General features: G+C 40.7%; 1 protein-coding gene and 1 long non-coding RNA gene across 2 annotated transcripts in view; one reads left to right on the top strand and one right to left on the bottom strand.

Annotated features, from left to right (window-relative positions):
* ASIC2 (acid sensing ion channel subunit 2) overlaps window positions 1–22,751 on the top strand; it is a 1,127,000-nt gene that overhangs the window by 143,308 nt on the left and 960,941 nt on the right.
* The window catches only part of LOC144335438 (uncharacterized), a 41,847-nt gene that overhangs the window by 2,689 nt on the left and 16,407 nt on the right, over window positions 1–22,751 (bottom strand). The gene's annotated exons all lie outside the window — the stretch shown is intronic.

Below are 22,751 nucleotides of genomic sequence, written 5' to 3'. Positions count from 1 at the left end.
CTGGCTAGGGCAATTAGGCAAGAGAAAGAAATCAAGGGTATTCAGTTAGGAAAAGAAGAAGTCAAATTGTCCCTGTTTGCAGATGACATGATTGTATATTTAGAAAACCCCATTGTCTCAGCCCAAAATCTCCTTAAGCTGATAAGCAACTTCAGCAAAGTCTCAGGATACAAAATTAATGTGCAAAAATCACAAGCATTCTTATACACCAGTAACAGACAAACAGAGAGCCAAATCAGGAATGAACTTCCATTCACAATTGCTTCAAAGGGAATAAAATACCTAGGAATCCAACTTACAAGGGATGTAAAGGACCTCTTCAAGGAGAACTACAAACCACTGCTCAGTGAAATAAAAGAGGACACAAACAAATGGAAGAACATACCATGCTCATGGATAGGAAGAATCAATATCGTGAAAATGGCCATACTGCCCAAGGTAATTTATAGATTCAATGCCATCCCCATCAAGCTACCAATGAGTTTCTTCACAGAATTGGAAAAAACTGCTTTAAAGTTCATATGGAACCAAAAAAGAGCCCGCATCTCCAAGACAATCCTAAGCCAAAAGAACAAAGCTGGAGGCATCACGCTACCTGACTTCAAACTATACTACAAGGCTACAGTAACCAAAACAGCATGGTACTGGTACCAAAACAGAGATATAGACCAATGGAACACAACAGAGTCCTCAGAAATAATACCACACATCTACAGCCATCTGATCTTTGACAAACCTGAGAGAAACAAGAAATGGGGAAAGGATTCCCTATTTAATAAATGGTGCTGGGAAAATTGGCTAGCCATAAGTAGAAAGCTGAAACTGGATCCTTTCCTTACTCCTTATACGAAAATTAATTCAAGATGGATTAGAGACTTTAATGTTAGACCTAATACCATAAAAATCCTAGAGGAAAACCTAGGTAGTACCATTCAGGACATAGGCATGGGCAAAGACTTCATGTCTAAAACACCAAAAGCAATGGCAGCAAAAGCCAAAATTGACAAATGGGATCTCATTAAACTAAAGAGCTTCTGCACAGCAAAAGAAACTACCATCAGAGTGAACAGGCAACCTACAGAATGGGAGAAAATTTTTGCAATCTACTCATCTGACAAAGGGCTAATATCCAGAACCTACAAAGAAGTCAAACAAATTTACAAGAAAAAAACAAACAACCCCATCAAAAAGTGGGCAAAGGATATGAACAGACATTTCTCAAAAGAAGACATTCATACAGCCAACAGACACATGAAAAAATGCTCATCATCACTGGCCATCAGAGAAATGCAAATCAAAACCACAATGAGATACCATCTCACACCAGTTAGAATGGTGATCATTAAAAAGTCAGGAAACAACAGATGCTGGAGAGGATGTGGAGAAATAGGAACACTTTTACACTGTTGGTGGGATTGTAAACTAGTTCAACCATTATGGAAAACAGTATGGCGATTCCTCAAGGATCTAGAACTAGATGTACCGTATGACCCAGCCATCCCATTACTGGGTATATACCCAAAGGATTATAAATTATGCTGCTATAAAGACACATGCACACGTATGTTTATTGCAGCACTATTCACAATAGCAAAGACTTGGAATCAACCCAAATGTCCATCAGTGACAGATTGGATTAAGAAAATGTGGCACATATACACCATGGAATACTATGCAGCCATCAAAAAGGATGAGTTTGTGTCCTTTGTAGGGACATGGATGCAGCTGGAAACCATCATTCTTAGCAAACTATCACAAGAACAGAAAACCAAACACCGCATGTTCTCACTCATAGGTGGGAACTGAACAATGAGATCACTTGGACTCAGGAAGGGGAACATCACACACCGGGGCCTATCATGGGGAGGGGGGAGGGGGGAGGGGGGAGGGATTGCATTGGGAGTTATACCTGATGTAAATGACGAGTTGATGGGTGCAGCACACCAACATGGCACAAGTATACATATGTAACAAACCTGCACGTTATGCACATGTACCCTACAACTTAAAGTATAATAATAATAAATAAATTTAAAAAAAAAGAAATAAAAGTAAAACCCATAAAAAGACACACATAGAAGTAATGTCAACAAAATGAAGGGCTAGGAGTTTTCAGAACTCATATCCTTGCAGAAACATCAATTTGAACAACTATCCATGTGCAAAAATATCTTCACAAGAGCTGAAGGAATCCAGGAGAGAGAGTACAGCACCTGAGTGGAACACAGAAAAAAGAAAAGATACACTAAACAGGGTATACAGGACAGTTTCACATTACCTGTATCATCCTTCCCCTATGCCCAGGCAATACATCATGGAGATACCCTCTATGTGGGGAAGAAGAGTGAAGTGATCATCCATCTTTACCATGGACCACAGCATTAGGCCTAACCCAGGCTCCAGGCCAGATCTGACAGCCCCAGCCAGGCTACAAGCTGACTCCCAGGGACCCAGGCTTCAGGCCCACCCCAGTTCTGTTGAAGATCCAGACTCCAGGCTCATCTCCATGAGCCCAGTTGCCAGGACCACCTCAGTGGATGCTGATGCCAGACCAGCTCCAGTGGACCCACGGTCCAGGCCTACACCCATAGATTCAGTTTTCAAGCCTGCCCTCATGGACCCACACACCAGGCCTGTCCACACAGACCCAAACTCCAGCCTACACCAGTGGACCAGTCTATAGGACCTCCTACGTGAGGACTCCAGCAGCAAGCCCACCTATGGACCTCATCAGATGGCCCACCCAGAACCTCTGAGAAAGTAAACTGGTGAAGAGATTAACTTGCTGAAGCTAGTCTGTAAAGACTGGAGGAGGTGCCTACATCTTCAAACACAGACATCAACAAAAGCAACAAAGATTATGTATACTCATAGAAACATGATCCTACCAAATGAACAAAATAAAGCACCAGTAACCAACACTAAAGAAATACAGCTATATGAATTGCCTGACAAATAATTTAAAATAATCCTCTTAAAGAAGCTTAGTGAAGTATGAGAGAACACAGGTAGAAAAGTCAACAAAATCAGAAAAACAATACATGAAAAAAAATGAGAAGTTCAACAAAGAGATAGAAAACACACAAAAGAACCAAAGATAAATTCTGGAGCTGAGAAACACAATAACTAAACTGAAAATATTCATAAAGAGTTTCAACAGCAGACTCAATCAGGCAGATTTAGTGAGTTCAAAGACAGGTGATTTGAAATTATTCAGTCAAAGAAATAAAAAGAAAAAGGAATGAAATAGAGTGAAGAAAGCCTACAGGACTTGGGGAATACCACCAAGCAAATCAATATTTGCGTTATAGGAGTCGCTGAAGGAGCAGAGAAAGGTAATGGGCAGAAACCTTATTTAATAAATGGTGACATAAAACTTCCCAAACCTGGAGAGAGTAATGAGCACTCATACCTTTGAAGCCCAAAGAACTCCAAATAGATTAAATATAAAGTGATCTTTGGCCGGGAATGGTGGCTCACACCTGTAATCCCAGCACTTTGGGAGGCCAAGGCGGGTGGTTCACCTGAGGTCGGAAGTTCGAGATCAGCCTGACCAACATGGAGAAACCCCATCTCTACTGAAAATACAAAATTAGCTGGGCTTGGGGTGGCACGTGCCTGTAATCCCTGCTACTCGGGAGGCTGAGGCAAGAGAATTGCTTGAACCCAGGAGGTGGAGGTTGTGGTGATTCAAGATCATACCACTGCACTCCAGCCTGGGCAAAAAGAGTGAAACATTGTCTCAAAAAAAAAAAAAAGTGATCTCCACTGATGTACATTATAATCAAATTCTCAAATTCAAAGATAAAGAGAATTTTAAGAGCATCAAGAGAAAAGCACCTTGTCACATACAAGGGAACCTTCTGAAGTCTATCAATTGATTTCTTAGCAGAAAGCTTGAAGGCCTGAAGAGAGTGGGATGACATATTCAAAGGACTGAAAGGAAAAACAAAACAAAACAAAAAAAACTTTCAACCAAGAGTACTATACTTAAGAAAGCTGTCCTTGAGAAATGAAGGGGAGATAAAGACTTTCACAGACAAAATCTGTGGGAGATCATTATCACTGGACCACTTTACAAGAAATGCTAAAGAAAGTTTTTCTGTTTAAAATAAAAGGATGTTAACAGCATGAAAACATAAAAGTTTAAAACTCACTGTAAAGGTGAAAATATAGTCAAATCCTGATGTTTTAATACTATAATGGTAGTGTATACACCACTTTTAACACTAATATAAAAGTTAAAGGAAAATATATTAAAATAATGATAGCCACAACAATTTATTAATGGATATACAATATATAAAAGATAGAAATTGTTACATCAATAACATAAAATGTGAGAAAAGGGAAAGCCAAAGTATAGAATTTTTGTATGTGATTGAAGTTAAGTTGTTATCAGCTTAAAATAGACTGTTATAACTCTAAGCTATTTAGTGTAAGACTTATGGTAACCACAAAAGTAAACTACCTGTAGTACACACAGATAAGACACAGAGAAAGAAATCCTAGCATACAACTATGAAAAATTATCAAATCATGAAAGAAGACAACTAGAGAGGAAGAAAGGAACAAAACAACCAGAAATCAATTAGCAAAATGGCAATAGTGACTCCTTACCTATCAATAATTACTTTTAATTGTAAATGGATTAAATGCCCCAATCAAAAGACATACAGTGACTAAATGGATTTTTTAAAAAGCCCCAATTATATGTTGCTTACAAGAGATTTATTTTAGCTTTAAGATCACATGTAGGCTCAAAGTGAAGGGATAGAAAAAGGTATTCCATGACGATGGTAATCGAAAGAGAGCAGGAGTAGCTCTGCTTATATCAGACAAAATAGATTTTAAGTGAAAAATGGTTGCAAGAGATGAAGAACATCATTGTATACTGATAAGGGGGTCAATTAATCAAGAGTATACAGAAATTATAAATATATACACATCCAACATTGGAACACCTAAATATATAAAGCAAATATTAGCAGAACTAAAGGGTAAAACAGACAACAACATTAATAGGAGGCTTCAATATCCCACTTTCAAAAATGGATAGATCATGAAGACAGAAAATCAATGTGGAAACAACAGACTTGAACAACACTGTAGACCAAATGGACCTAACGAACCTACAGAACATTCCATCCAACAGTAGCAGAATACATATTATTTTCAAGTGCACATGGAACATTCTCTGGGATAAGTCAAATTACACTATAAAACAAGTATTAACAAATTTAAGAAGATTAAAATCATATCCAGTATCTTTTTCAATGACAGTGCTATGAAATAAAAAATCAAAACCAGCAGGAAAATTGAAAAATTCACAAATATTTGGAAATTAAACAACACATTCTTAATAACCAATGGATTAAAGAAGAAATCAAATGGGAAACCAAAATGTATCTTGAGAAAAATGAAATTGAAAACACAACATAACAAAACTTATGGGATACAGAAAAACACCACCCTAAGAGGAAGATTTATAGTGACAAATGCCTACATTAAGACAAAAGAAAGATTTCAAATAAACAACCTAACTTTATACCTCAAGGAACTAGAAAAGAACAAAGTCCAAAGTTAGCAGAAAGAAGAAAATAATAAAAATCAGAGCAGAAATCAATAAAGCAAACTAGCAAAACAGTGAAAAATATCAATGAAACTGAGTTGTTTTTTAAAAAGATAAATAAAATTGGCAAACCTTTAGCTGAACTAAGAAAAAGAGAAAACTCAAATAAAATTATAAATAAATAAGACGCTACAACTAATAGTGCAGAAATACAAAGGATCATAAGGGAGTACTATGAACAATTACATGCCAATGAATTAGATAACCTAGAAAAAATGAATAACCTTCTAGAGAACGTACCGTCTACCAAAACTGAACCATGAGGCAAAAGGCAATCTGAACAGGTCAATAACAAGAAAGGAGATTGAATCAGTAAACAAAAATCTCGGAACAAAGAAGAGCCTGGGACCTGATGGCTTTACTGGTGAATTCTAGCAAACATTTTTTAAAAATCCAATTATTTAAAAAATAATGCCAATTCTCCTCAAACTTTTTCAAAAAATTGAAGAGAGAAGAACACTTCCAAACTTATTTAATGAGGCCAGCATTACCCAGATACCAAAGACAAACAGGAACACTGCAGAAAGGAAAATCACAGAGCAATATCCCTAATGAACATAAAGCAAAAATCCTCAAAAAAAAAAAAAAAATTTGCAAGCCAAATTCAACAGCACATCAAAAGGATCATATACCGTGATCCAGTGGGATTTATCCTAGAATGCAAAGATGATTCAGCATACACAAATCAGCAAATGTGATACACCACATTAACAGAATGAAGGATAAAAATTATATGATCATCTCAACAGATGCAGAAAAAGCATTTGATAAAATTCAACATCCTTTCATGATAAAAACTCTCAACAAATTGGGTGTCAAATTTTAACTCAATACAATAAAGGCCACATATGAGAAGCCCACAGTTAACATTGTATTCAATGATGGAAAAAGTAGCTAAAAAAAATAAATAAATGTAGAGCCAGGCGTGGTGGCTTACACCTGTAATCCTAGCACTTTGGGAGGCCAAGGCTGGCAGATTGCTTGAGCTCAGCAGTTTGAGACCAACCTGGGCAACATGGTGAAACCTTGTCTCTACCAAAAAAAAAAAAAAAAAAAAAAATTAACCATGCCTGGTGGCACATGCCTGTAGTCCTAGCTATTTGGGGTTTGAGGTGGAAGGATAGCTTGAGCCCAGGAGGTCAAGACTGCAGTGAGCTGAGACTGTACCACTGTACTCCAGCCTAGGTGACAAAGACAGAAACAGTCTCAAAAAGCATAAAAATAAAAGTAAATAAATAAATTTAGAAAACAATACCATTTACAATAGCATAACAAATACTTAGGAATAAATTTAACTAGGAGATGAAAGATTTTTGCACATAAAACTAGAACACATTGATAAAGAAACTGAAGACACAAATAAATGAAAAGATCTCATGTTCATAGGTCAGAAGAATTACTATTGTAAAAATGTCCATGCTATCCAAAGTGATCTATAGATCCAGTGAAATCCCTATCCAAATTCCAATGGTGTTTTTCACAGAATTAGAAAAAGCAACCCTAAAATGTACATGGAACCACAGAAGACCCTGAATGGCCAAAACAATCTTGAGCAAGAATACAAAGAAGGAGGCAATGGACATCTTGATTTCAAAATATGCTACGAAGCTATAGTAAACAAAACAGGGCAGTACTGAAATTAAAACAAACATCTAAACCAATGTAACAGAATAGAAAGCACAAAATAAACCTCTGCATTTTTATCAATTAATTTTTGACAGAGGCACCAAGAACACACAATGGGAAAAGGACAGTCTTTGTCCTTTCCCAAATTGTGTTGGGAAAACTTGATATCTACATTCAGAAGAATGAAATTGGACCCTTATCTCATACTATGTAAAAAATTGACTTGAAATGCATTAAAGACTTTAAAATGATACTAGAAACTGTAAAACTGCTAGAAGAAAACATAGGAAAAAAAGTTTGTTGGTGGTGGCCTAGGCAATGACTTTTTTGGCTATGACCCCAAAAGCAAAGGCAACAAAAGCAAAACTAGACAAATGAGATTACATCAAACTAAAAAGCTTCCACAGATAAAGGAAATAATTGAAGGAATGAAGAGGCAAGCTACAGAATGGGATAAAATATTTGCAAACCATACAACTGATAAGGGGTTAATATCCAAACTGTGTAAAGAACTCACACAACTCAATAGCAAAAAAACAAATAACCTGATAAAAAATGGTCATAGAAATTAAATACGACATTTTTCAAAGGAATACATACAAATGGTCTACAGGTATATGAAAAAAAATGTTCAACATCACTAATCATCCAGGAAATGCAAATAAAAACCACAATAAAATATTACCTTATACCTGTAAAAGTGGATATTATCAAAAAGATGAAATACAATAGGTATTGTGAAAGATATGGAGAAAAGGGAACCCTTGTACACGGTTGGTGGGAATGTAAATTGCTACAGCCATTGTGGAAAACAGTATGGTAGATCCTTAAAAAATTAATTCTTTGCTCCAACAATCCTACTTCTGGATATAGATCCAAAAATAGGTAAATAAAATCTGTATGTTGAAGAGATATCTGTTCTCCTGTATTCATTGTGCATTATTCACAATAGCTAAGATATGAAACCAACCTAAGTGTCCATCAATGGGTGAATGAATAAAAAAAATGTGGTATTTTATTTATACACAATGTGGTATATATATGTGCATTTGTGTGTGTATATATATACAGACACACATATATACACACACAGATTGTGGTTTATATATATGTATGTATATACACACATGTACATATACATATGTATATCACATGGTATGCTGCGAATATATATAATTTTTCTTCATCAGTTATTCTTCCATAAAGCTGGAATAGAATAAAATAAGAACATTTTTGTAAAAAGACACATACACATACATACACAGTGAAAAGAGAGTGTAGTTCATGATGGAAGGAGCCAGGATACATGCCAGAGAGTGAGGAGGAGATGAGGTAGAAGAGATGAGTAAGGGATGGACAGGGAAGACTCGCCTTCTGCCAGGTTCTGGGTCTCAAGCCTTGAAGGTTAAGAGGTCAGGATTGAACTTTGTGTTGAGGGCAGGAAAAGGGCCTAATTCACCCACTTGCCCAATTTTATCCCCCCAATTGTCCTTTGAATAAGACATTGTTGTCTCTACAAATGAAGAAATTTATCAGAGAGATAAAATCTCCCTGCCACACTTAACATCTCCAGTGGGAGCTGTTGGTGTTATTGTCTACAGGGATGGCACAACCTGGTGTTGTGTGGGATTTGACCTTCATGGCCATAGGTACGGTCCTGGATGGAGGTCATGCAGCTAGTAGACAAGCATGTTATGAGGAGTGTGGAGTCCTCTAATACATCTCAGGATTTTTTTCATGTCTCCAATGCTAGGAAGGGTCTATATGTGAAAAGTTGAAATCATACCTATAGATCACCTCCTTGAGAGAGCAATATTTGAAATCTCATCTCAAGAAGCCCTGTTTTTTTTTCTGCATTGTCCCCAATCCTTCAGAATACTTGGATCAAATAGGCCAATCTGGGATCAGTAAAACTTCCTAGTAGTTGTAGAATCATCAGTTTCCCAACTCCAAAATCTATGAGTTTCTGGTACCAAGAGCTTCCCTAATCCTTTCTAGTGGGTTCACGGTCAAGAAGACCACTAGATACCACTGGATCTTGAGTGTCAGCCACTGATTTCTCAGCTTGTTTGGGAGTTTGCAAAATTCAGTCCTTGGTGCCTGTTACAGCTACTTTCACACTTTGCTGTCACTTGTTATTAGGCGAGAAAAAAATACAGGCCCGCTAGCAAATTCTCATTTAAGGAGAAATAAAAAACACATTGGCTCTGGCTTCACTTAGGGAAAGAGCCAATTACTGAGTAGATATTGCCTAGTGTACCTCATGACTTAGGGACCCACAGAGGAGGGGTCAGGAAATTCATCTGGCCCTACAGCATGACGTGACTTCTGATGGTCTACTTGGGTCATGTCCAAGTGACACCATGCAGTATTCCTCATAGCACCATGCATCATTCCAGGTGGGTGACATTTGAAAGAACAGTTTTCGAATCCTGTGCCTAATCCATTGGTGATTTACTACATGGCTCTTCTTATAATTTGGGAAACTTATCCGTAGTTCCTTGCTGGCAGCTGACACATATTGAGCAATTTACAAGTAGCTATAGCAGCTTTAGATCTTCTGAGGCACAGAGCCCTGATATACCAGCATTAGACAGCTCTGTAATATGCTTGAGCTGGCCCCTTCATTTGATGAAACATTTGCAAAGCAGGGGAGAGCTAAGGTGATAGGAGCTCAATCTAATACATGTCTAAGTTTAGAGCACTGTTCTGGGCTCTGGAGATACCCAGGCAAACAAGACACATTCACTACTCTTTGGGATTCCCTAATCTGGTTGGAAAGACAGGCTGTATATAGAAAAAGATCAATCACTGTGGAAGGCAGATACATGCCAAGCAAGAGGCAGAGACAGTAAGCTCCTTTTGAACTGAAAAAGCCCGTCCATAGCATCTAACCAGACTCCATCATTTTCTGAGGAGGAAACTGAGGATCAGAGAGGAGTGTGACTTGATCAAAATGAATGTCTACTAACGGGACAGAATAGACACTAGACTAAAATATCACAGTTCAGTTCTCTCCCACTTCCAGTACATGATACCAAACACATACCAGATGTATCCATTTATGTGCTACTGACTTCATTTTCTATAGGCAGAACATGTGGCTCGGAGAAGCTAAGTGGCTTGCCAAATTTTCACAGCTATGAATTCTAGAGCTGGAACTTCAACTCAGAGTCTGTTTCTCCTTGATCTCTCCAGCCTTCAGCCAGACACACTGGCAAAAGCCTCAAAGAACTTCAAAGAAGAGGCAGTATTTGTACTGGTCCTTTAAAGAGAGAAAAATAACAGCCATATGGTTGTGCAGAGAGGCACATGTGACTGTGCAGGGAGGTACATGGCAGTGGCAGTAGGGTAGAGTGGGGTCACGGGCATGTACCAGTAACTTGTAGGCTGAGGCTGCTGTTCTCTTTCAGATGAGTCAAGATACTGTCTCTTAAATGGTTACCTAACTAAATCATCATTCTGGACACGTGCCAAAAAAACTGAAACCATACCAGTTGGGGAGGAGCACCTCCTTGTGACCTTACTGCTTAATTACAGGGAAGCTACCAATCTACCAGTGAAATTATCTCTTTGCTTGACTTTCAAGCTCCCTGAATTAAGGTGGTAGGCAGTCATGGGCACTGGGGCACTGAGGCTGGGTATCATGATGGCCTTGATTAGTCCAGGAACTTTTTCTAGATCAGTGATCCTCGAACATGAAATCATGTGGGCACAGAAAATACTGATATCCAATATCCACTTCAGGACTTCAGGACTGGGCTATTGCCTGGGTACCAGGTAATTTTAACATACAGCCAAGGTTTCAAGCCACCACTCTAGTTGTATACCTCTCATGCAAACTACTTGGGACGCTTTGTAACTCATGTATATGTAGCATTCAGGCTGCTCGAAACCTGTCAGTACCCAGGTTTGCTGACTCTGGTCATTCATTTATTCATCAGCTCTCAACTACGTGCTTATTACATCCTAAATGCTAGGCAGTGGCGATGTAGTCAGTGATGTGCTGGTAAATACTTAACAACCAGCGCTCTGGGAAGAAACAAATCCCTGATTTGTAGTGTTTGCTGATTTCTCTGTTATAAACATCCCCACCATGACTGATCTCAAGCAGCTAACATAGAATCCACTGAACTCAGAGTTTGGAAGAAATGCAGGTAATTGGCTTTTGCGAGCCAGTGTGAGTTAGCTCCATCACACTCGTGGATAGAGTGAATTCACCCCGCACCCTTAAGGTAAGCAGAGTCTTGTTAGGAAAAGACCCACATGTGCACAGTTAACTGAAATCCCAAATGAAGGGTGTGGGAAGGAAATAAGTAAATTCAGCCTGGCAGGGTCAAGGAAGTTGAGTTTTGATGAATGAATAGCTGACCAGAGACAGACCTTAGAAATCAATTTTCTCAGTTATCCCCTTTTGTTTTTCTCTAATGGCTTCCAAATACCTATGATGTCATCCACAGCCAGTCAGCATCTGACTAGGCTGAGCTAACTGGTGTTATGCACTGAGAAGATACAATTCTGCCCAAGAGGAGAGATGTCAGAGTTTTACTTAGTCTATGCAGCATTAGATCAGCAATACAGATGATTCCGTCAGCTATCTTAAGGTATGGTGGATAGCTTGTGGGTCTCTAGTTCAAACCACTGAAATGGACCAGTTCTATCACAGTAGGTAATGAGAAACTGAGGCTCAGAGACCCCAAGTGGCTTGGGCTTGCTGCTTGAAGTTGGCATGAGAAGCCTGGCAGCTCCCAGGGCAGTGTTGGTACTCTGCTACTGGGCCAATCTTAAAGATCAAACACCTCCTGGACAACATTTATTAATACACTAATCTGAGGAACATCAGTTCATTTGCTTTGAACGAAAGGTTATGGGCAGAAAGGAAATCCAATCTTGTGTCTAAATTGATCCTAATAAGCCCACAATTGGCAGCCTCAGTGATGATCCTCTCAGGCTGTAATTGTGTGAAAAATGGATGAATTCCTATAACCAAGGAGAAACCAAATCTGCCCCCACTGGATAGTGGTTAATAATTTCATTAAGTTATCAATGAAATTAGCAGAGCCTTCTACCTTGATTAGTGGGGAATATTAGGTGCAGTTATTTTGTGGAATGTTGAGAAAGCCAGCAGTGCCTTGCCTTGGGGAATTCTTCCTGCTGGTTGATGGTCCCCTGGAGGCCAGACCATGTGGTTAGCTCTGAGTATCTTGCCTATGTGATATGATCAAGGATGCAGCAGACCCTTACTCCATGCAGAGGAGGTGCTGGGCCACTCGGGGATCAATTTAGGAGTATTTGTATGTGCACATGCAGCCGGTGGCAGGATAGATTGGGGAAATCTGGAGTTAAGGGTTCATTTAAAAGACACAGTGGTAGTGTAGAAAGAGAACTTGACTAGGAGTCAGGAACCCTGGGACTTCATCCTGGCTCTCCCCAGCAGGGTGACTTTGCACGAGTCACTTCCCCTCTCTGATGTCTTCTCCTTATCAGTAAAGCAAAAGAGGGATTTGATTTAGTTGAATCTATGAATCTTTTCTCTAGCTCCATCATCCTCATCTTTTCAGTGTCTGAAAACTCAAGACTCAGTTAATAGGTAAAAGATATTTTTCTTCTCACATGTCAACACCAAGCTTCACACCCATAAACTCATAAAAACCCAGACTGATGTTTTTGTTACAGTGGTCAACCCTAGTTAACTACATCATCCACCACCCATGTGGTTTAGAAGCTGTTTGAGTTAGAAGCTAGAGAATTCGATGCTTCCAGATCTGCAATTCTTTATCCCCTACTCTCTCTACTGCAATAACCTAAACATTTGGAGTTACAATTTTTGTTAGAGTTTCTTGTCTTTGAATGATCATCTTTGAACTAAAAATTAAGTGTATGTGATGATTCATAGTTCATTTATTTGAGAATTTTTTATTTGTGTTTAATGCTGTGGGAGAGATGTTAGTGTTTCAGTTATTTCCTCTCCAAATCCTCTAGGCAAAATTCATCACTCCCTCCTTGGTGCACCCTTTATGCCTCTTGCATAATTCTTCTCACATTGCACTTTGCTTGGTTTTTCTATGTGTCCATCCCTCCAAGAAATTGTGAGCCTTTCAGGGCAAAAACTACATCTTATTCATCTCAGGGTCCCCATTTCCACTGTGCCTGGTTCATAAATGTTTGTACAACTAAATTGAGTTGTGCTCCTTGTGGGAAAACAGAAGAAGCCAACTAACTTAACATTTATCTTCAGTGCCTGTTGGTCTTTGACAGGACATTTTCCTCCAGAAGGTAATTGATCTCAACTGTGCTTATGTTTCAGTCATTTCCTCTAGTCCATTGCTTTCCAAATCTACAGTATTAGCTCTGAGGCCAACTCCAAGACTTGATCCCAATTGCCTGATGAATATGAAAATTTTTTTTAAGTTAGCATTTGTTGAGCATTTATCTGTTGCCAGACAATTTTGTATGCCTCAATATTTAAAGCAACCCTGTATCTATTTTCCCTTTTTGCAGGTGAGGAAATGGAGGCACACAGAGGTCCTAAAACTTACCCAGTCACACAGTTAGTAAGAGGCAGAGCTGCGATTTGAACCCAGGCCTGTCTGGCTCTTTGGACTATATACTGCTGCTTCTCTGGATGGCCAGATGTAAAGTCAAGCTCAACATATATCAAATCAAATTCCCCACCTTATCTCTTAAGCTAGGCCTTCTTCTCTCATTCTTTTGCATTCAGGCACTAGGTCAAAACCTCAAAGACAGTTTGGGCTTCTGCCTCTCTTTCACTCCTGCATGCTAATTACGCACGAAGGCCTGACCAGTTGTCCTTGTCAATATCACCGGAAGTGCCTCTTTCCCCTTCTTCCCACTGCCGCAGCCCTAGACTGGGCTCAGTTCCTTCACGCTTAGTTTCCTGCAAAAACTCATTGGTCTCCAGGTCTCCTGTCTGCCTCTTTAAGTTGTCCTTTTCTCCCCTGTTAGTATGAGTTTTCTATATTTGAATGTTTCATTTTCTTGATCAAAGTCTCTGCGGTGACACCTTGTACAAAATTAAGCCCAAACTTCAAGAATGAGAAAAAAAACAACAGCGTCATTTGAGTCTCTGGTAATGGGCTAGGGATTTTAATTGTGCTATTCTTATCTAATCCTCAAAAGTAGGTCTTTTGATTTCACTGCTGAGTCAACTGAATTACCTGTTAAAGGTCATAGCCAGGAAGTGGTGGGTGTGGCAGTGGGACCAAGGCATGTCTACCACAAAAGGGTATATTCTCTCCATCCCTCGTTTGCCTCCTTAGCCTGATACCAAAGAAACCCTTGGCAGTCTGGTCCCGATCTTTCCAGCACTCTTTTCCAATTTCTTGGAAATTAGTCCATTTCCAGATGGGCCAATTCCCTCTGTTGTGTAAGCACCTCAGTCACTTTTGCCATGTCCTTCTGTTGTGATATCATACCTCCCAACCCTGGAGGCCTGCTTTCTCCACTGAGCTTATAACCTGCAGGTCTTTGGATGCTTAATTGAGATTTCTTGTCCCCAGGGGCTTTCTTCTTCACCTCTAAGCTCAAAAAACCTTCCCCAGCTCTTGACCTTACCATCATTCCTACTCCTTTACCCTTCACTGGTGTGACTGTTTAACATCATGTCTCACTAACAAGAAAAAGGGCTTCAAGTTCAGACAGATGTGGGTTCTGTTTTAGGTTGGGTTCCCCAGAGGCAGTTTCTGAACAGTGAGAATTCTTGTCTGAGTGATTTATTAAGGAGAAATCCCAGGAAAAACAAATAAGGAAGTTGTGGGAGGTGGGAAGAGGGGCATAGAAGTGGAAGAAGTCAGGCAAGGGAACAATTTGGGACAAAGTCTTGGCTCAGCCTGACTCCGAGCTCTAGAGTATAAATTACGTCTCTGCTTTTGTCCCTGCTCTGGGTGAGGTTGCTGGGCTTTCCTGCTCCCAACCAGTCACTGTCTAAGAGTCACCAGGGATGGGGGGATAACTCAGCTCCCAGGTTTTGATAGCTCTCTGGGAGCAATGGCAAAGTGGATCTAAGAGCTTCAGGGCAGGCCTGTGAGGGGAATACTAGGAAGAGGTCATTAGATTAGAGGCAAAAACTAAACCAAAACAGCAGCAACAAAAACACAGCACCTGGAGGAAAGGCAAGCAGAAATGGTAAAGAGGAATGGGACCTACTTAGGGGAACATCAGCAGCATCTGCTAAGCGTCGATGTATTAGTCCATTTTCATGCTGCTGATAAAGACTGGGCAATTTACAAAAGAAAGAGGTTTAATGGGACTTACAGTTCCACATGGCTGAGGAGACCTCACAATCATGGCGGAAGGCAAGGAGGAGCAAGTCACATCTTACATGGATGGCAGCAGGCAAAAAGAGAGAGCTTGTGCAGGGGAACTCCTCTCTTTAAAACCATCAGATCTCATGAGACATATTCACTATCATGAGAACGGCGTGGGAAAGACTTGCTCCCATGATTCAATTACCTCCCACTGAGTAAGGAGGTAATAAAGGGACTGGCATGTAGCAATCATTCAGTAAAGGTTAGTTGCTTTCCCTGGAAAGTGCCTTGTATTTTATATGTGTATGCATCTACACCACACCATACTATATTATACCATTCACAATTACATTATTATATTTCTAAATATGTTACATTCATTCTGTCTCAGGTCTCTCATGTATGCTCTTCCTCCTAATTCCTTCTAGTGTAATGCACTCTTACTATCCTTTAAATCTCACTCCAGATGCCACTTCTTCCAGGAAGTTTTCTTTGATTTCCAGGCTAGGTCACATTCCTTCCTGTCTCCCTCACAAATTATATGCTGTCAAAAGACCTTAAACATTTTTTATGTCTTTAAGCTCTTATTACTGTTTATTATTCTGAATATACTTCTGTTATTTTTATTAAAGTATGTCTCATGCATTAGAAGAGATTGTCTTTTTATCATGTTATTTCTTGAGCCTAACAATTTATTGAATTCAGAAATGAATGAAGGAAAGCATGAGTGAACACAAATGATAAGTCAGTGGGCATTAGAGCAGAAACCCTGGTCACTCCTTGGCACTTTCACCTAACAGTACTTCAGTAAATGCTTTCTGGTTGGTTGGTTGGTTGGTTAGTTGTTTGGTTGGCTAACAGGTTAAATGACACTGGAATGGGATTTCTAGGCCTGTGTCCTAGTCCAGGTTTATTTCTGATTGTGTGTGTTCAGCAAGTCAGCATCTCCTCTGGATCTCAGGTTTCCCAGATTTCAAATGAGGAGATTGAATGTGATGGTCTCCAAGGGCCTTCTTGGTGCCAGTCCCTAGCTGCCCAGCATGGATCATCTGGGGAAGCTGTATGGGAAAGGGTTGCTAGGGATTGCAGACAGATGGCTGTAAACTGCACTCCCATCCATAAAAGTGTTCTTGTATATCAGAGTGCTGGGAGACAGATGCAAAGGCTGGGACAAGACTGCTGCGGAGCACTGGGTGGGTCTAAGAGGGAAGGAGGAGCTGGATTTGGCCCTGAGCACCAGAGCATAGTGAGGTGGTCATGGGAGCAGCTGAGTTGGTTCAAAACTGTACCTTGCCTGACTTTTTTTCCCCTGATTCTGCCATAAGTAATGCTGCTACTCTACAGCCATATGACCTTGGGCAAGGTAATATGCTATGTAACTTTTTAATTGCCTCAGCTTCCTCATCTGTAAAGTGAGGGTCATTGGGTTCTAGGAGTTAAAATACTTAACGCATGTAAAATGCTTAGAATAATGATTGGTGTATAGTAAAAACTCAATAAGCAGTAGCTATTATTGCTGTGCTATGGCCACTGCTAATGAGGAAGGCACTCTGGACAGACACACAGCTCCCAAGTCTCTGATTCTGTACCTTGGCATTTGAAAATGCCATTTTGTGAGCTTTACCACATTGGTGTTGTGGAGAGTATGTGAGCATTAAGGCATGGCAGACCTTTATCCAAATTCTGGCTCTGTAAGCTACTTAATCTCCCTGAGACCCAGATTCTCATTTGTATAATGGGAGATTAAGACTCACCTCAAAGGATTACTTTGAGGGTTAAATATGAATTTATGGAGCACCTATGGCTTACAAGGCATGGTGTGAAACCCTGTGCCTCTTCTCCGTGGCGGCATCGAGGGGTCTTTTGCAGGCGAGCGGGAAGTGAGTGTCCCTCCCATGACATTGTTCTTGCAGAATTAAAGACAAATTTATACTGTGGGTAATAAACTTATGGAATTCATCACTCTGGGATTGTCAGGGGATGAATATGAATAGGCCTAGAAGGATTTAGGAAAATGGATGAAGGCTGGATTCTCAGTGAGTTACTACAGCAGCCATTTCCTAGAAAATGTGCATTTAGGAATAGTGGTCATGCTGAGATGCTCTGTTGGAAAAGAAATAAGAAATAAATAGGTTCTGCAATGAAAAGCCTTTGGAGAATGATGCTTACTATATTCCACTCCTACTAAGAACTTCACTTTGGACAGCTGCTCAATTGCTGATTCAGCAAATATTTAGAGTACCTACTATAGCACAGGTACTGTTCTAGGTACTCATAATACTGCAAGGAAAAAAACCAGATTCCTGTTCTCATGGAGCTTACAGTCTAATGGGAAAGACAAAAAATAAGCAATAAACATAATAAATTATGAAATTGTATGGTGTCTTTGAAGGTGAAAATGCATTGGAAGAAAATAAAAAAGAAAGTTCAAATAAGGGGGATTGCAAATGCCAGGGTCAAGAGGTGCGGGTTATAGAATTCCATAGGGTGGTTAGAGCAGTCTCATCTAAAAGGTGGCCTTTGAGAAAAGAAGAAGGCAATGGAGTTAGACAGTTAGCTGTCAGAGAATGTTTCAGGCAGAGGAAAGACCCAGGGCAAAGACCCTGAGGCAAAGGGATGCCTATTTTTTTCTTCCCAGGAAAGGCCTGTGTACCTGGACATAGGGAGAAGGAAGCAGTGAAGTTCCGGGGGCCTTATCAGCCAATGTAAAGGCTTCAACATAGGGAGAAGGAAGCAGTGAAGTGCCGGGGGCCTTATCAGCCAATGTAAAGGCTTCAACATAGGGAGAAGGAAGCAGTGAAGTGCCGGGGGCCTTATCAGCCAATGTAAAGGCTTCTACATTACCAGCTTCAGACAGAGGAGTGGCAAGATCTGACTCAGTGTAAAGGCACTGAGAAGTTCTTCATACTCCTTTAACTTAACCCAAGTCCTCCCAAAAGTGTTTGACCATGGAACTCCTTTTGTTTTCTATAAAGCCTCTTAACAGCTTTAAACATATTACACTCTGCCCTCTTCTGCTGGTAGTTCAGATACTCGTTAAACTTAATGTTGTATGTCCCAAACATTTTGCCTCTGGAATCTTTTCTTTTCCCTTAAAGACCATTAACATCTTGCTTAGCCAGTATTCTAAAACCTCTCCATTCAAGTATGGGCTGTAGACCAGTTGCGTCAGCATTTCTTGAGAGCTTGTTAGAGACGCAGAATGTCAGGCCCACCCTGGACACTCCGAGGACACATTAAAGTTTCTGTGCACACTAAAGTTACGAGGTACTGCTCTATGGGACACACGTTGAGAAATGCTGGATTCGAAAAAAGTTGTGTGTGTGACTGGGGAGAGGTTGGGGTGGAAATAATTTGCAGAGAAGTTTATGGTACTTTATATAGATCATTTCCCAAGTGCCCATCTGCCTATGGTCTATCCAAGGTGTTCTTGAAGCTGACTGAGCTGAAATGTCCTACTCATATCCCTCCATACCTTTAGTAACTCATCATGGCTTGAGGCTTTGATTAAAATTCTCCTGACACCTGTTTAGAAGAAGCCTGGGCCTCTTGGAGTAATGAGCCCCATATGTTTATCACTCACATCTATATTCAGACTGCCTATAGCAGTCCCCAAATGCCACTTTCCTTCCACCTTTTAGAATGTCTTTCCTTTCAGTGTCTGAAGTTTCTGGTGCCCTCTAAGATACCCAGATGTTAAAGGACAGGGATGTGCTTATGAGCTAGGAGAATGTCAGGGTTGAAGAGGTAATCCATGCCTTCTATTTCCTCTGCTCTTGTGCTCAGAAACATCCCTTTCTATTCTTGTTGCCTCTCCTTCTTCCATTTCCTTTCAGCAACAGCTGTAGTGTCAAGAGCCCATGCCTTGCTTAGGGTCAAATGGACTGGTGTTTCCGTCTCAGCTTCATTATTTCCAGCACCAGCTTAGACAGACAAGTGTCAAGATCTGACTCATGCAGTGCAAAGGCACTGTTCTGTCCTTAGAGCCTCTTTCCCCCAATTGTGAAGGGGATGCACAAGTGTCTGCATCATCGGGTGGTTGTGAAGACTACATGAGAAAATCCTGGGAAATTTCCTCTTGGCCCTTTTATGTGCCATGGACCTTTGAATCCTAGGCAAGAGGCTTTAATAATAGAAACTAGGAGACCTAAAAATTGCTTGCACGATGTAGGCGTGTTTGATTGCTTGTGATGGAACAGAGCGAAACTGCTGGGCATGTGTGTTGACACTTGATAAGAAACACAGATTTCCAGGTCATCTCACAGACAGGGCTGCACTGGGCCTCCTGCCTAGGCCTGTTCGATGAAGCACCAACAAGCCCCACAACTTTGTTGCTTTTGCTATGCCCACTGGGACCAGTGAGAGAAGTGTGGTCTTATCCCTGGGAGGAGAGAAAGAGCCAGCATGTGCAGGTGCCCACAGGCTGTCAAGGTGAGTGTCCACTCCCCTCCCTTGGAGAGGGCTGACTAATTCTCAGTGAATACGATTGCAGCCAAAAAGGGGTTATGGGGAAGGAAGGCTGTGCATTTGTTCTGAGCATGTGTGTGCCTGTGTCCCTTATTAGAAACCAAAATAGAAAAGAACATGAAGAGGTCTGAAAAACAGAATGAGTGACAACAGGAACAGACAGCACGGACACATGCTGCCAGGGCCCAAGCTTGCCAGCACAAACAGAGGGCTTCTCAACCTGGGCATTATTGACATTTTAAGCCAGATAATTCTTTGTTGTGGGTGGGAGTATCCTGTGCATTGTAGAATGTTTAGCAGCATCCCTGGCCTCTACCCATTGGATGCCAGTAGCAAAATCCCCAAGTGGTAACCACTGAAAATAACTCCAGACTTTTACAAATGTCTGCTAGGAGGACAGAATTGCCCCCAGTTGAGAGTCACTGACATACAGAGGGCTGAGTAAATGGGCCTTGTCTTCACAGTCCAGAAACCAAGAAAAATGCACCAGGGTTGCTCGTGAATTTACGTGCCTAACTTCCTCCTCTGTTGCCTCATGATACATTGGCAGCAGGCAGAGGCCGAAAGGATTCCAGGTGACCCTCAGAAGACTGAGAAGAGGCCTCAGTGACATGTTCTAGACACAGCTCTGCTCTCTTACTATTTTTCTGGCTCCATATCTGGTTCCTAAGGCCCAAACATCATCGAAACTGGGGCCAGAACTGTTCACTGGCACTCTCACTGATTGAAAACTGTCCGGGGCATTTTGGCTGTTGGGAGCATTTCATCTCACATTGATTTATTATTATATTTTTAAAGACACTGAGATTTAAGACTCATCCAGGAGACACAGCTTGCCAAGACATAATTAGGAGCAAATGACAGAGGTAGTAAATATATAATTAACTCTTTTCTTAGTGTCTTTTCCTGGCATTCTTAGTCTATCCACACAGCCTGGGAACCGGTTCTCTGGAATCTCCAGGCAACTAGAGACCAATTACCATCATGTGCACATATTATGTTTTTGAATAACGGGTATACTTGTTTATATGCAGCAAGTTAAGCGGACAGCCACAAAGGTAAACATGGGTACACACACGTTAACAGTTCCTAATTGGTTTATTTTGATTGATTGGTTGATTTACTCACTGACTCATTGATTCAAGAAAGATGTGGTGCACACCTACTGTGTGTGAGGCACCATGCTGTTTCCACGTTGCTAAAATCTGTCCCTAACTAGAAGACTTTAAGTTCTTGTGTATGTATACACATAATGTGTATATGCATATGATACCAGGGAATTCTATACACCCATGTACACATACACACATATATTGAGGTTCAGAGAGGCCAAGTAACTTGCTGAAAGTCACATAGCTATTAAGTAATGAAGCTGGTATTTTGTCATTAAGTATGTCTGATTTTCACTTTTCTATACAATCTCCTTTCAAAATATACTTCCCAGAGAAGATGACAGTTGAGCTGAATCTTGAAAGGTAGATAGGACTTTACGAGGTCAACATGATAGGAAATGACCTATGCAAAGGCTGGTGGAGTTCAGGAACTCCAAAAGTAAAATACAGAGAGACACCAGATGCCTTGGGAGGAGCTAGACAAGACAGTAGGGGCAAGGACCCACTAATGGACGATCTCGTTACAGAACCCGTAGCAAAGTTGGACTCAGATCTGACCCAGATGTTAATCTCTCTCCTTCAGGAGCTGAAGAAGCTCCCACTTGGAGTTGCAGCCTCTGGCCAGGTCCACCAGCATAAGTTACAAGGTGACCCCAGGCCCATTAAGAAACCAGGGAGCACTTGATTTCACCCAGTAACTGTCTCCAGCCTTCTCTTGCCCGGGAAGCAGGGACCAGCTAATTGCAGGGTGATCGCCATGTTCTTGTGGAACATTTAATGTAGCATGTAATTGCAGGGTAAATAAATGCAGAGCTATTTCCAGCTCTCAGCCCAGTGCTGCAAGCCTAGTGGTAATTATGGCTGGGGATTGGCTGGGTGCAATTTCCAAGCAATGGCTCCAGGCATGAACTGGGTCAGCCCCCAAGCAGGCCCTGTCTTCTCCCAGGAGAACAAGGATGCAGATCTGTCCAAGCTTCCCATTTACTCAGGTGCTTAGCATCTTGGTTAGCTGCTCTGGATTCCCCAATACTCTAGCCCACAACTGCTTCTTTAGGCTCCTCATCCTTCTGGTTGGTGCCAATTCTCCCTGATAGTAGTGGTTAAGATGCCTGGCTTGGAGTCAGATGGAAGTGAGTTTGTGTCAAGCCCCTTCCTCACACAAGGCTGTGTGACCTTAGATAACGTTGCAATTCTCTGAGCCTCAAATTCCTCATCTATAACATAGGGATACAAATAATACATATGTCATAAAGTTGTGAGGATTAAATAAGATAATGCATGTAAAATGCTGAGCATGGTGCCTAGTTCAGAATTAGTGCTAGATATTAGCTAATCTTCCCTCCCTCCCTTCTTTCCTTCTTTCCTTCTTTCCTTCTTTCTTCTCCTTTTCCCCCCTTTCCTCCCTCCCTTCCTTCTTTCTTTTCTTTAGAAACTGTGCAAGAGAGGAAAGAGCATACATTTGAGAGCCCAACAGACCAGGCTTTAAGTCCTGGTTCCATCAATTCCTTGACGTTTTGGTCTTTGAACAGTAATTTGACTTCTCCCAGCCTCAATTTCCTCATCTGTTAAGTAAGAACAGTACCACCCACTTCACCAAGTTATTGTGAAGATCAAGTGAGATTGAAGCCATCAATGTTCTTTGTAAAC

This window comes from Macaca mulatta, chromosome 16 (assembly GCF_049350105.2).
Source record: "Macaca mulatta isolate MMU2019108-1 chromosome 16, T2T-MMU8v2.0, whole genome shotgun sequence".
Taxonomy (NCBI): Eukaryota; Metazoa; Chordata; class Mammalia; order Primates; family Cercopithecidae; genus Macaca; species Macaca mulatta.
The sequence above is the reverse complement of the archived record's forward strand: the minus strand, read 5'-3'. Positions and strand labels throughout refer to the sequence as shown.